This window comes from Sceloporus occidentalis, unplaced genomic scaffold (genome assembly GCF_023333645.1).
Source record: "Sceloporus occidentalis isolate IW3139 unplaced genomic scaffold, rSceOcc1.0.p SCAF_12, whole genome shotgun sequence".
Lineage (NCBI taxonomy): Eukaryota > Metazoa > Chordata > Lepidosauria > Squamata > Phrynosomatidae > Sceloporus > Sceloporus occidentalis.
The window spans coordinates 5342838-5359616 of NW_028316992.1; positions in this window are offsets into that span (position 1 = coordinate 5342838).

A 16779-nucleotide genomic window follows, 5' to 3' on the forward strand; every position below is an offset into this window, starting at 1 on the left:
CAGTGCACTGAGATGGGCAAGCCAGCATGTCACCGAGAGATTGAAAAGAAAAACAGTTTCAGTGCGAGTCTATTTTATCTGATTATTTGGTTAAAGGATTAGAAACTGAACTGTTTACTTTTCCAGAGTCCCCCCAAAAGTCACAGCTGTGAGACAAGGAAGCTTCCTCATGCTGCCCTTCCTATGACCTCAGCTCTGACCTGGGAGGACCACCCTTATTAGAGGTGACAGGTAATTCAGCCTGGGCTCTTGCTTTGTCTGGGCCTCCCCTAAGCAGAAAAGGTTGGCCTTTTATGAGGGGATCACATGTCAGCAAACACACAGATCAGCAGCCTCCACATGAATTTCAACAGTAAGATAGGAGGCCTGGGTTTTATCCCATGCCACCCAGGCCTTCTGTTCTATGCTCTTTAAGGGTGAACAATGACCATATCCTGACTTCACTTTCACCTTTCTGTCTCATTGGGTGGTGGGGGTGGGCAAGACTAGGTGCAGGCAGGGGAGATGTGGTAAATCCTGTAAACTTAACCCATTTTGTTTTCTTTCACTGAAGTGATCAATATGCTTTCCCAATGGCCATCTTCTCACCCCTTCTATCACACATCTTATTACAGGTCTGGACATAATAGCCTACGAGCCACTGTGCTGCAGTGGTTTGAGTGCTGGACTACAATTCTGGAGACCAGGGTTCGATTGCCAGATTGGCCATGAAACTCACTGGGTGACCCTGGGCAAGTCAAACACTCTCAGCCTCAGGGAAAGGCAATGGCAAACCTCCTCTGGACAGATCTTGGCAAGAAAACTCTGTGATAGGGTCATCGTAAGGCCACCATAAGTTGGAAATGACTTGAAGGCACACAACAACAAACAACAAACATTAGTCTGGATCCAATTGTTCATCTTTAATAAGAGAACAGTCACCCCTCTGTTTGTGCGGCCTTGGAATTCGCGCCCTCGCTTATGCGCAAGCAGCAAACAGAAGGGGGACATAATGGGGTGCACACCTGTGGGCACGCACCACCATTCAAGCCTATGGACTTGAATATCAACGAGTTTTCATGGGTGTGTGTGTCTGGAATGGATCCACCATGAAAACAGAGGGCGCGGAGTGTAGTGGAGTCTCCTTCCTTGGAGGTCTTCAAGCAGATGGATGGCCATCTGTCGGGCATGCTTTGATTGTGATTTCCTGCATGGCAGGGGGTTGGACTGGATGGCCCTTGTGGTCTCTTCCAACTCTACGATTCTATGATTCTATGATTCTATGTATGTCTATTGAGTCAATGAGATTTATATAAGCATTGACTTCTTATTCGACAACTGGTTCAGTCTGTCTATTCTAGCTGAGACTAGCCATAGGATTCAGACTAATGTGCGATTTAAAAAGTCCTTACCAGTTAGCTGGACAATAAAGAAGAGCAACAATATCCAAAATTCCACAGCTGCAGATATTTTTTATTAAGGTAATCACATGCAATGGAGTTTATAGAGTTTTGATTGTTCCTTAGGAAGGTTTTATACCCCCACACATACACTTGAATTTTATATTAAAGTTTGTTTGTTAAATGTCAGTTACAGCATGGAGCCAAAGTCTTGGCCATAAAACCCCTTCTGCTTTAGCATCAGTTCTTGCTGTATTTGGAAAATCTAAAACCGTTTTAAAGACCTGGTTAATTTTTAAGATCTTAGAAAGTCTTACTGAGTTGCTAAAACAGCAGTGCAAGGCTGGTTTGAGCTGTTAAATTTTATGTTGTGTGTAATGTTGTAATTGATGGCAAGCCTTTCCCCTTATTTTTAACACTGACGCTGGGCAACCTTAAGGAGTTAAGATGCTTAGTTTAGTTTCAGAAACCCAGCTTTGGAAAAAGAACCACCAGTGAGGGGCCAAAGTGGGAGTTTATTACTAAAGAATGAAGTTAAAAAGACAGTAATTAAGATTGTGCCGAATTTAACCCATTTCTGCCCCATCCATTTCCTTTGGTGGCTTCAGGTATTTTGCTTCACACCCCTTCTGTAAATGCATATAAAACTTTATTGCCCTTGTAAAAGCCACACTGTGAGTTTGGATGCTTCTGTGTATTTGGGGCATAATGTTCCCCTAAGCACAAAACATACACACATAGAAGGGGCAAGCCAGCTTAGAAAAGCAGCAGGTTTCTTATAAATATGCATGTCAGGTATGCTTCTTCTTGTTGTTTTGTGCCTTCATGGCAACACAAGGGTATGGAGTTGTCACGGCCCTGATTCAGCCAGGAAAGAGGCGGCCTCCCGCTCCCCCGAAGGGGCAATCTGTATAGCCCTCAGTCTCAAAATTTCTGTCATTGCAAAATTTCATTGGGGGCAGAATTTTTATTTTTTTTTTAGGGAGGGACACACACACTTTATTCATCCCCACAGCAAAATTGCTGATGGGACTCTATCCTGGGGCCTTAAGAGGGAAAGAGGAAGCTTTGGCTCCAGCTGATCCAAAACCATTCATAACCCCAGAACATCCCATTTCTATTGTACATGAAGCATAACCAGGGACTCTGGGGCTGATCTATCCCCTTCTCGGCTAAGGAAGCTCTTCTCTTTCAGCCGAGGGGCACATACAGAGCATCTTTATTCCCTCCACCCAGTGGATCTCGTGGGTTAGGACAGCCCTGCTTCCTGAGTTAATTTGTATTCCTGTGATCTTTCAATACTATATAAGAAAATAGCTTGGAAATGCAATTGTGTTGTATTGCTACTGGCTATACTGTCTGGGGTATTCTGGGACTTGTAGTTTAAAGTCTAAAGAAATAACATTTCCAGTCTCTGCCTAAAAAAAGTTAATCCTGTTGACATTTACTTGGCAATTAGCCCTGTTGAAAGAAGCAGGGCATCCTTCCGATCATCTGCAGGGTTTGTGGTAAGATGTAGGGGCTTTTTAGTTTTGATGCTTATCTTGAAAAATCAGGAAGTACTAATCCATGTTGAGTTGTTCAGCCTGTATTTTAGGTTCTTTTATGCATTTCTTTGGAGAATTATTACTTTTGCGGAAGAAAAACTACTCCCTTTTCCCTGGGCCTTAGGGCCTTAACGTATCAAAACCATCCAGAGGAATACCTTTGTGCAACTCAACAGCCATTGCACACAAACCAGGAAGCATAAAAAAATGAAGAGGAGAAAGCCGTCTGGATAGAAGTAATCAACAAATGTAGAATGAAAAGTGTCTGGGCCCCCCGCTCCTTTTCCAGGAGGGACCTAATCGAATCATGCAAAAGGATATTTATTTCAAGAAGCCTTCTTTTAAGAAGGAAAAGAACAGAAACACCTGCATCCAGAGCAATCCCATTTCAGTTTCTGTGTATTCCCATGATGTGCCTATGTTCCTATACCATGGGATGCCTAATCCATGACCCAGCTGGAGGCAGTTTGCCAAGCTCTGTTTCACACAAGCCCTGTCACTGCTGTAACAAAACAAAACACAGTACTATCATAGCTTCCAAGAACAATGCTTGACTGTTGTTGTTGCTGCTGGTAGAGATAATAACAGCAGTAAAACTGTGTCAGACAGGAGGGATGCAGAGGAGGTAAGTCTTCTCTCTCCCCAGCAAGCTTGTAGCTGTTCGGACTGTGCTTCCACAGTACCCATGGTAGTGCTAAAGCAGTGATCAGGAACACTGCACGGCTTGTCTCCTCCTTGGTCCAATGACCTAGAAGTAGTATCTTCAACTCCAATGGTGACTATCTTGCTGAGGAATACTAGTTAGGGGTGAGGTTTAAAGCTTTTCTTCTCCTCACTGTACATCCCCTTCTCCCTCTCCCAGATATATATCTGCATGCATGTGCACATGCTGAAGCACCTGTGTGATCCAGTCCCATCCCACAGGACTACTTTATTTGGTCTTTGGAACCCAAAAGGTTGTGCACCTCTGGCAAGGCGCCAACATGGCGTAGTGATTTGAGCTTGGAGACCAAGGTTCAAATCCCTGCTCAGCCATGAAACCCACTGGGTGACCTTGGGCAAGTCACACTCTCTCATCCTCACAGGAAGGCAATGGAAAACCTCCCTTGTACCTACATTGCCAAGAAAACATTGTGATAGGATCACCTTAGGGTCGCCATAAATTGGAAACAACTTGAAGGTTCATACTACAACAACAACAAACCTCTGCTGTACATCATATTATTGCAAGTGTGGCCTGTAAGTGCATATTTTCTGTGCACCCTTTCTATGACCCCACAGAAGCCCCAGTGCTTCCCCATTTATTTATTATTATTATTTGCCAAAAATATGGCATTATACATTACCACTGACACTGAGAAGCAAACCATTTAATGCAGCATTTTCAATAGGAAAAGTGTGCTGTGCTCAATGGGATAATTATTGTTAACATCATGGTCAATTTAGTTCTTTTCCATTCAGTACCAACCATCATTTGATATTGACCATATCAATATTTATACTGATATGGATATTAGTGTCAGTATATCCAGTGGTCAGTGCCAATAACCAATAGTCAATACCACATTAATTACAGTAAATTTAAGAATATTTAACATGGATTTATATATAAGCATGTATTTCTTATTACTTATTACTTTTAAATGTATTTGTATATAAATATAAATTTACTAATAGGCTCCCATGCATCTGGCCAGACTTGAAGGGATCCCACACCTTGTGGCAGTCATTCAACTCTACCCTGATGCAATTCATATGTTAGGGCTCTGCTAACCAAACATAATTTCTAGCATTTTCCTTTCTTGTGTCTTGTGATACATTGGAGCAAAATGAAAGCTAACCTTGCTTTGAAGTAAACCAACCAACAAACCCGATCCTTGCCAAGAGAAACACCACTGAAGTTATGTTATAATTAGCATTCTGCACAGAGTAGCAGCAATATTGGTTAAATTTTTCATTCATAATCATGGAGTGGACCATTTCCTGAGCTCCTGTACCACTGAACCTATGAAATCCCACTGGTTTCAGTATTAAGCCTATATGTGTTTAGATGTCCCTAGCTCTGAAGTAATTTTGATACCCAGACAGACATTCCTAAGTGTCAGAGACTCATAGATTCTAAATATCAAAGCATGCAAGTAATGCCCAATTTATGCATAAAATATGCAAGCAATAGTTTAGGGTCTCAAAAGTTAAGAGATGCCTTCAAAATATTATTTTTTAAAAATCAAACAAAACATCCATCTGCATTACTTCATTTCAGGCATAATCCATCCTTTTTCTTTCATTCTTGATAATGCTATAGGGCTTTGTGAATGTGACTTAGCTCGGGGCATGTCTGACACCAGCCATGGATGTAAGTAAATTATAGGCCTATGCTGCATTAGGAATTCAGCCAAAGAATAAAGTCCTGAATAAAGACTTATCATTTAGCTATTACTACCAATGGAACCTATTTCCAAGGGTGTAGTATACAAACAACTGTAGTTATAGACACCAAATTTTTTTAGTTTGGTTCACTGTTCATGAGTTTGTTCTATGAGCTACAGAAACATCTTTTAGCATCAGTCAATGAACAGAACTCTCCATAACATCAGAGAAGCTTCTAAATGGTATTATGCTTCTCAGAGTGGTGTCTAAAAAATAATTGATACCGTATTGGATCCAAATTCCCCAAGTAACTGCCAAATCTTACTCTTTGTGCCCAAGGTATCTCCATATTCCACTTACATTACTATTCTTGTGGATTTCTTTCAGTATAAACAAATGCTGTGTCCTTTAACTGTTTGCTTCAAAAGACTGACAATTACAGTTTTATTGCTCAGTGCTACAAGATGATGGTATCTCAAGACAAGGTGACAGTAAGTTAACAGATAGGTCCCCAAGGGCAGCTGGCCCAGACCTACAGACTCCCTTCTCCAAACAGAAAATCCGGCACAATTAGCAACTTTCAAAATGATAAATTTCTCTGTTTCAGTACCCGAGTCTTAATGCAACTGGATGGGAGCCCTTTTTGCATCCATGTTTTCATATAATTAACTCATATCATTTCAGATTTGTCAGGTGAGAACTGCCAGCTCATTGAGATGGCATTTCTTACCATAGTGTGCAAGAGCCATGAACACAAAGAATCCGAGGATAAGTTTGTTATGATTCATGAATGAGTTTGAAATTATGTTCAACATTTTCTCCTTTTTTTATTGCTCCAAAATTTGTTTCCTTTAGCAATATCTGTTGAAAGCATTTGGTAACTTTTTTATTATTATTACAATTCCCATACTTCTCCATCCACTTGGCCAGCATCCAAATATGTATTTTTTAAAAAATCAAAAGAAAAAGAAAAATCTTTTCCCAATATAGCAGAATGAGATGAGTATAGAGGAGCCAGTGTCATGTAGTAGTTTGAAGGTTGGGCTAGCACTCTGGGAAAGCAAAGTCTGAATCCCCAGCTGGTCATGGAAACCAGTTATGTGACCTGGGGAAAAACATATGCTCTTTGTCTCGGATGAAGTGTGCGTTACACTGTAGAAATAATACAGTTTGACAACATTTTAAGTGCTGTAGCTCCAACCTATGGAATCCTATGGAATCCTTTGTAGTTTTACATGGTTTTTCGCCTTCTCTGCCAAAGACAAAACTACAAATCCCAGTATTTTGTAAGATGGAGCCATGGTGCCAAACTGCATTTTTCCTATAATGTAGATGCACTCAAAAGCAGTGGCAAATTTCCTCTGAACAAATATGGCCAAGAAAACCCCATTTCTCTTACATACGTCAGAAATTACTTGAAGGCACAAAACAGCAAGATGTGTACATATGAAAATAATACTTAAGTACTTATTTCTAAAGGAAGCTTGATTACAATGTTTGAAGCATGGCTGTCTATAAGGAAGATAGCTCAGTTTCATGTCAAAAGGTTGAGTGTCCCTTTTCTAGAATCCCTGTCAATTTATGCTGACCCCATGAATTCCATTGAGCTTTCTTAGGCAAGGGATACTCAGAAGTGATTTTACCAGCAGCTTTTTCTGAAATGTAGCTTATAGTACCAGGTATTTGTTTATGGTTTGCCATTCAGGTGCTAAACAGGGCTGACTTGCTTAACTTCCAAGATCATATGATTTTGTGCCTTTAAAATGTTGCAACAACAACTTTGATATTATAAGGTTCTCCATGATTTGGATGTATGTCTGTCTGTCTGTCTATCTATCTATCTATCTATCTATCTATCTATCTATCTATCTATCTAATGCTGGTTTGTAATCCTGGCTCATAAAGCTTGTCATGTTTTCCTCTACACACATACATCTCTATACCACCTTGCAAAGAGAAAATAGACTGAAAGGCATTGGGGAAGCTGCTTTAGCTATTTCTCCCTTTTTGCACACCCCTTGCAGTCAACCCTATGTGAGAAAGATATGTTGTGGTCCTCTGCATTTATGATCTAGCAGGAAGTCTCCCAGCAGTAATAGGATGCCATTTGGCTGAAAAACCAGACAAACATCAGGAAGGCTGGCAGCTGGGCTGGTACCCAATTTACATGAAAAAGTTAAGGGGGGCAGGAGGGAGAAAGAGAGAGCAGACCACCTCTTTAAAAAAACTGACAAAGTGATCACTCTCGTTCTGCTAGAACACTTTTCACATTGGAAATATTTTCTCAGGAAACATATACATATGTGAGCTAAAGCATTCAAAACAAGAACATACCATACCAAACATTTTCAGTCACAAGTTGGCAAAGGCTTCACTTTCTTTTCTTAAAAGTTAGCCGTGATCAAACTTCAGCATTTTCCATACGTCAGAACAGGAGCTGTTCTCACCAATCCAGCCCTCTAAATATGACGTTCATCCCAAAATACCATATGATGGATTTCTAGAGAACCCAGGATTGATACTGGAACTCCTGGACCAGAGCTTGGAAAAAATTTGTAGTTGTTTGTTTTGTTTTGTTTTGTTTTGTGGTGCCTTCTAATATTCTCGCAGACACTGCTCATATTAGCTCATTTATACTCCAAAAAAGTAACTTTTTCAAGCTCTGTCATTTATCAGATGAGCTTAGTCCAAGCACAGTTATCCCCCTGCTGCTATTTTTGGGTTAATATTCCAGAACTGTGTGGTTTGCAACTTAGGTGATGATGAATCTGCTACAGAAGGGAGGGAAGGCAATGAATGAACTCTATTAAACTCAATCCAAAGAAAAAGAACAAAATCAAAACTAAAATCATATATTTACTGGACTGGATCTAGAAATCCCTTATATGGGAAAGACTTATATCATGTTCCCTGTCTTTTGGAACGACACTGAAAATGGAGTAGGAGGCTACGCCACCACTATCATCATAACTACCACCATCATCATTACTATTGTTATTTCCTACTTACACCTTTTCTCCCAAAACAAGGATCCAAAGCAGCTCATATGTAACATAATTAAAAATGGATGCAAGTAAAAGCACAACAGAGCTAGCAGGTGTAGTGGTTTGAGTATTAGATTACAACTCTGGGGGCTAGGGTTCAAATCTCTGCCTGGTCATGGAAACACACTGGGTGGCCATGGGCAAATCACATTCTCTCAGCCTCAGAGGCAGGAAAAAGCAAACCACCTCTGAACAAATGTTGCCAAGAACACCCCACGATAGGATCACCTAAGGGTCACTATAAGTTGGAAATGACTTGAAGGCGCACAACAATGACAAACACAATGGCAATGATCCTGTTGCAGCATTATGCAAACATAAAAGATAAGTGTGTGAGTTGTGCTCTCCAAGAGGTGGTATCAGTGCAGTCCTTAGGCCTTATTTTGAATGCTACAAGCTGCTGGCCAGTTGGTACAAAACATACTCTCCTCCTATCCATTTAATCATTGTCTCAATATCCACAACAGATGATGAAGCACAACAGGAGTTGGCACTACTTCAACCATATTCCTCCACCATTTAGTGAAGCCACATCCCATAATTACATAAGTAACAAAAACCTCAGTTATATTACAAAAGGAGTGAAATTATCTCTTGTTAAATTACACACATAATGTGATAGACCTTTTTTTTATTGGGGAAAGGCATTCACAGCAAGTATCTCATTATTTTCAACCAGTTATCCATAGCTAGTTATTTTCAAGTGCTTGAAGTGACGGTTGCCTTTATTAGTAAAGACACGCACAAAAAGCATCCAGTCGAAATTATAAGGTATGAAGTTGTGAAAGCAGTTAACAAGGGCTCTGTTCTAAATTTGAACTTGAACTTTTGACTCATTCATGACCCAGCATCATACATCACCACTAGCAGCACTACAGAAATCCTGTCTCTGTAAATCTTGGTGTTCTTCCCAATGGCAAAGCTGGACAACAGACATAATCAAAATTGTTGGCACTGAATCACATACTATAATATACTGCATTAAGAGCTATGCATGTTCCTCAGAACATCTCTAAAATTTTGCCAATAACCAGAATCCATTCACTCATGTTTCTGAATCAGTTCATGATTTTAACAACCACAGTCTCCCAGGATGTTTTGGTGATTTTGATGAGGGAGGAAGGCAGGATGCAGGATTTTAGTTATATAGTTTGCACAGAAGGAAGGAAGGAAGGAAGGAAGGAAGGAAGGAAGGAAGGAAGTCCTCAAACATGAAATAATTTGTACATTAGAAATATTTCATTTCAACATTTTCCTGTGCATAGGAGCAAATACTTCCAGGTAGGAGGAATCCTGGATCACAGAAGCAGCATTTAACAGCTGCATTAATTAGTTCATCCTCCCCTCTGATTTTCATCGCAAAAGCAGACTCACAGTGCACCAACAATCTGGAAAATTCAGTCCTATGTCAAGCAAAAGGATTTTTAAGATTTGTCTACTGAAACTGCTGCATCATTTTATTGCTCAGTGTGATTGTATAAAACCATAACTTCACATAATTTTTAAGTGCAGGGGTACTTTGAACATAAGTCAAACCAATTCATAATATGTGCACCTATTTCCCTATTTCCAGAGTCTGTAGCCCAACACTCAAACCACTGACTATAGTACCATACTGGTTTTCCATTCCTCTACACATTTTCTCATTTACCTTCCCTGGCATGTCCCCTATCCCCAACCGTCTTTGCTAGATGAAGAAGACTTTGTGTTTCAAAAGCTGGCAAAATCAATGTTGTTCCTTGGTGGTTATCCTATTAAAGGTACAACCCCATACGGATTTTAGAATTTGTCTTATGTTCAACATGACTACCCTTGTATTCATATCATACAGGAGCAGAGCACTAAACTGTCTTTGTGGGATGCAGAAAGATGACATAGTATCCTATTCATAAATATTGGATTGAAGTTCCAGAACTATTTCATTTTAAACCAAAACTGGACCATTGATATCTGTCTCGATGACAAGACAGTGTAAGCTTCTGAGAGCCCCTGGATTCTTACCTGGGTTCATTTGTGTGGGATCTTAGAAACTGGGTTCTTGTTTCACTGTTAGTGTTCTGAAGTTGTCAGCTGAAAACATTTGGAAGGAAGAGATGGGAAGCTGTGAAGTGTCACTGAAAGACATGTGTATGCACACACACACACACAGACACACACACACGGCAGAGACGGGGTGAAGGCTGGGTGCATTGTCAAAGCTGTTTTTTTAACCTCTGTGGCTTGCGTTTCAGTTACAATGGCCTCCACCCTCACCCCTCAAACAACTCCCAGTGAGCTGTGTAGTGTCAGCCAAAACACCCAAAAGCCAGAGTGAAAACAGCTCTCTGTAGAAGGAGGGAGCCGGGTGGAGCAGAGTATCTGGCTTCTATATAATATTTTTGTGGCACACCAACAAAGCCAGTGACAACTGTTAATGCCTCAGCCAAAAGACGTAATCTGAACCATTACTTATCAATTAGAATCTGAACCCTGGCTGTTGGATCCTTCCAAAGTTGTTACCCTTGGATGCTCCTACCTAGCTGCACAGTGGCTTTTTGTGAGGCAAGCTGATGGCACACACACATTCACGCATTGTTGTCAATCTGGATCCCGACTGACAACAGTGCAAATCATCCCCATCATTTTGTGTTAATTAGCTCTCTAAAACAAAACAAAAGCTGTGCACAACATAGTTAAGAGGAACAATGTTTCATCTCTCTGGGTGCTGTCCTACTCTGTTTAGGTCAATGTTGCCATTGAGTTTAATGGAAGGTGGACCACACACCCCAACTTTCCAGTTAGCCCCTTTTGTCCAGGCCAAAGTGGCTGTAAAAGCCCATGTCATGTTTTGCATGTATTGGGCTAGAGAAACAGTTCCAGATCTTCTAATTTAGTATCTTCTGCTAACATCGCCTCACATTACTTAGCACTCAATAATCAGTACCTACGCAAATAATTATTTTAAAGAAAAATATACAGAGAAAGACATAAATACAAAGTTACATCTGAGCACTGACTAATGTAGAATTAACTTATCCAGTTTTGTCAGTGCTCAAATAACTGATCATCTTGGATGGGAGAAGTGGTGCAGTGGGGCCAGGGATCAGAGGGTCAGAGGGCCGAGATATTTATTTATTTAGGATTAGCAGGAAAAATGACATCTTCAGCCCTCTTCTGACATTCCGGTTCCTTCTGTGTTTATTAGTAGTCCATTAGCTAGATTTTCACAGGAACTGATTTTACTCTCAGCATCAAGATGTTGTTATCCCTATATGAATACTATCCATTTGGGGATAGTTTAGTCTTTAATGAGAAATGAAGTACTGTTACCTTTACAAAGGAACTGAAGCTGAATCCTATCTGGAACTGGATTACTGATATGGATTAGTATATAAGAATATGTCTGGAACTATGAAGATTCTTATTGGTCTAGGATTTTTCTTGTCATGGTTTCTTGGTGATCAAAAACATTTTGACCACTTACCAAATACTGTTGAATAGTCTTTCCATTCCTATCCTACACACCCAGACAGAAACACACACATATACAAGGAGAGAGAGGGAAAGAAAGAGCATGAGAGCGAGCATTAACAGTAACATTTGCTTAGAAACTGAACCAATATAGTTTCCCCGCTCATTTTCACATCCTGTTTTACAGTTCTCACTTAGATAAATGGCTGCTGGAAGAAATCCCACAGCATAGTATCAATCTTAATTCTAAGGCTTTCTTTGGGTTGGCTGTTCTGATATGCATAGCACTAAGATAAATGTTCCTCTAAAACATTCTTGTTCTAGGAACAATGTAGTGCAAACTATATCAGGTCACCCAGTAGCACTCCACTGGCCTCCTCCACAGAAAGCAACAAGACAGTTCTAAGGAAGAATATGTTTATTTTGACTGAACAGCGACTCTCTTCCATGAACTGTAAGCTTCTGCTTTCCTTTTAACTGTCATATAGAAATAACACTGTTGCAACAAGTTGGAAAAGTTGGCAATGGGAGAACACCAGCAAAAAACGAAGGGCACACTAGATACCAAGAACCAAAAGCCCATTATGGCCAGAATGACCACAAACAAATCTGAAAAACAGAAATAAACAACCAAAGACATTTGATCATACCATGCAAAATATTACCATAGCATTCAAATTCCCACTCAGCCATACAACCCACTAGGAAACCTTGGATCGGTTCATATTTGTTATCCTAATCTGCCTCACTCCACTTGGTACTACTTTTCTATGATGGTGGGATAGCGTGCTCCTGAAGGCAAGAAGCTATAGTGATGATAACATTGCTACTGGAATAGTCTCCCAGGTCAGACAAGCTTTTTCTGAGGAGCCTGACTAAATATGCCAAACAGCTACTGGGCAGCAGTAGTCTGTATATATGATGTTTATCACACTATGCTCTTAAAGAGGTACTATTCCAGTGTGACTCCTCTAGCTGCCTCCTGTTGCATGCTGGGATTGGCAGTTTTAAGGAGGGGTATTTAGAATTCTCAGGCAGAGAAGTTCAGCTCCTTAAAACTGCCAATCCCAGCATGCAACAGGAGGCTGCTAGAGGAGTCACACTGGAATAGTACCTCTTTAAGAGCATAGTGTGATAAACATCTATATGTGTTGGGGGGGGGTTGACACTGGTGGAGGATCTCTCAGAGACAACAGCAGAGAACAGTTAGCTATCTCTAAAGGGGTTAGTACTGGTAAACCATTCCTGAATTCTTTTTACCTTGAAAATCTTATATTGGGACAATCCAAAATGAAACAAAATCCCTGGAAATGACAGTAAAGAAAAAATCAGGTGGCATTAATACTGAAGAAAAAAGCAGCAAAAGGAGTCTGGGGAAACAATGCAAAGTCTGATCAAATAATATCAAGAAGCTCATAGGAAGAAAATCAATTCATTTCAGAGGTGGTGCTTAAGGAGAATTCTGAAAATATAGGGAACTATTTAAATGACAAATAGATGGGTCCTAGAACAAATCAGGCCTGAACTCTCTCCAGAAACTAAGGCCCAGTACAGACTTGCAGGAAGTGCCATAATTGGGCCGAAACTGGGGTTCGGGAGTGTGCAGCAACCACATGCTCTTGAACCCTAGTGAGTGGCAGCGACGCCATCATGGCCATGATGACGCAAGCACCGCACAGCATCCAGATGTCACAGGCATGAATTGGCATCATGGTGGCGCCCTTTCCTGTTTGTGGCGCTGACAAAAAGAAGCTGCTTTAGGCAGATTCTTTTTGGTAACGCGTCAGTGCTGCAGCCATCTTCCTTACTTTGGATGTAACTCACAGGAAAAAATAATTATGTTTGGTAAAAATAGAAGGCAGTGTGGTTTAGTGGTTTGAGTGCTGAACTATGACTCTGGAGATCAGGGTTCAAATCTCAGTTTGGCCATGGAAACCCACTGGGTGACCTTGGGCAAGTTACACACTCTCAGCCTCAAAGGATAGTAATGGCAAATCCCCACTGAAGAAACTTGCCAAGAAGCCCCATGGTAGATTTGCCTTTGGGTTACTGTAAGTCAGAAATGACTTGAAGGCATTCTATAACAACAACAACAAATAGAAGACAGTAGGAAAAGAGGGAGACTGCATTAAAGGTGGATTGATTCAACCAAGGAAACTAAAACCCTCAGATGGCAAAACATGAGCAGGGCAGTTTTAGACCAGGGATCTCTCTTTTATAGGATTACCATAGGTTAAAAACTGGACATGATGGCAAAAGGTTTGTGAATGGGGGGGGGGGGCAGCATTTCCACTTCTACTTCAGGCAACAAAATATCTTGGGATGGCCCTGCTTTACCTACACTGTGAAGCCTCAAAATAGCACCATTTGGAGAGGGTGTCCAAGGATTACCATCTCATAGGAAATTGCAAGTTTACGTGTATTCTTTGGTAGACAGGGAGCACACCCATTTGGCCGAAGAGCTTAAAGGTTGTCAATCATATTTATCCAGGTACATGAATTCATGCATGTTAACACACCTACTATGATCAGGCCATCATAAAACACCTGGGTGACCAGATAACCTAGCCACAAAGGCACTGCCAAATGTACAGCATCCAAGAAAATTAGAGGACATTACAAAATAAAGGCTAAAAACAATCATGTAAATACAAATTCATGCTACTTACTCATGCTCAAAATGGAGGACCTTTTGGAATTCCTTCTGGACAGAAGGTGGAAATGTAGGACATGTCCAGGAAAAGGAAGACATCTGGTCACCCTGTTAAAAAACACACACAAAAATGTTGAACTCAAACTCATTGTTTTGCAGTGGTGTTGGTCCACATGTTCAGCTGCAAGGTATCCCATGATCAAAATTGCAGACATTCACCTACCCTTGAAATTCTAGGGCTTAGAACATCAACCAATTGGACCAGATGCTGCCTTTTCTTCCCCAGAGCTCTAGGTTGCAAAAGAACCTGAGAGTCCATTGCATGTTTGCCTTTAAAATGTCCACTAGGCCCTGTATTGAATATCGCATCTATCTTGTTTATAGAAAAATCAAAAATTGTTAATTGTTTTTTTGGATTACAGCTCCCAAGACCCTCCAGCCAACCACCCATGTGGTATGAAGCAGTCAGGGAGTTATAATCCAAAAAAGCAACTTTTCCCAGCTGTGACAAGAATTTACCTTGATTTATTTCTGAGTCATTGCTCTTACTTCTGCCAGAATCAGGACTGATATATTATTAGGGTGGGTGTTTTATTGTCTAGAAAAGTGTTGAGCGTGTTTCCTCATTTCATTGGTTGAAAGAATGAGAGAATAAGTGAGAGAAAGGGGAAAGGGGGGATAACTGTACATGCAATGAGGTTGGGTTGTGGTTTTCCAGGGAAATGAAGCTACATCTCCCTGTGATTCATTGATTTTAATGGAGCACATATTTTAGTATTGCCATCTAAATACATTTAAAATCTTCCAAATGAATATCAACAAGATGAATCTCCCCACCAATATTTATGCCAAATGTTCCCTTTCACCAGATAGCCCCTCAGGTTTGCCAGTCTTTTTGCACTGAATTCTGGGATCCTAGAAATATAGTGCAGCATTACAAATTTTGTACTAAAAAGCAGCAGTTTCTGTGCAGAAGTGTTGTCTTCTGTAGAGAAAAGAACATTTCTGTGTTGAAAACAAAAAGCCCACATGTGCTTTTTGAGGGCAGAATTATGTCTTGAACTGCAAAGATTCTCTTGCATCCAGGATTCTCCCCATCAGGGTTTCCACACACCAGGGAAATCCCTTTTCCACCTGGAATTGAAATATGTACAAATACTATTTCTATCCCTATCTTTTTAAATTTTTATTCAACAAACTTTTATCAATAGCTTTTACAAATTGTTATTGTACATTATGTTACATATTATTTGGCTATTAGTGTGTAATACAATATATTGCATATTCTTTTGTAGTACATTACTACATGCCTGTTCTTTTCCCATCATTTATTAAAAACCACTTTTTTCTTGATTTCTCTTTGTACTATTTCACCACCTCATAATAATTCCATCTTCTCCATTCTTTTTTCTGTAAACACCATCTTTCTTTAGTATCCATCTTCTTTATTCCCATATCCTATATTTGGTACAAAAGCTTTAACTTTTCCCCCCATTTTTCCTTCTTTTCATCATTTCTTTTCTCTTTTTTCCCATTCTCAAACCTTCTCATTCATCTTTTAACCTCCAACCAAATGGCACAGCAAGGATGAGGGGAAAAAGGAGTCACAAAACTTGGCTATGTTTTCCGCCTCTGCCAAGGCACCATAAGTGTGCTGCAGCAGCACTGTGATGTCCCTCATGTGCCACGCTGTTTGGACGTGATGCACAAGTCACGTCATCATTGTACATGCCATGTAAATGGCAGCACGCCAAGATGGTGCCTGAACCACACAGTAGGGCTCGGGAGCAAGAGGATGCTCTGCTCTTCTGAGTCTACATTCGCCAGTCTTTACCGGGCTATAGTTCTGGGTTCATGGGATACTCTATATTGAGCATTTGTGATATTTATCTGTGTATTTCTTCCCCAAATGTCTTTGCTTTTGGACAATGCCACCACATGTAGTAGAATGTGCCTTTCTTCTGTTTACATCTCCAACAGGAATGATTCAAATTTGTAGACATTGTGGCAGTTTTTTTTCTGTTGTCAAATACCATCTGAAGTATAATTTGTAATAATTTTCCTTCATGATATAGCTATTTGAAAATTTTAAATATTTATTCCAAATGCTTTCCCAATCTCCCAACTGAATTATGCAAAAAAGGGATTCCTGTTGAGATGCAAATGGACTTTAAATTTCCTGGACTTTGAAAAGCTCCCTATGGCCACATGGCCTGAGGGAGGAGTAGCTTGCCTGCAAAAGATATTATCCCCATCATAACACCTTTATTAAGGACTGAAACAACATGCAGGCAACTGACTAACATCTCCAATTTTTTTCCTCCTGTTTTGTTTGT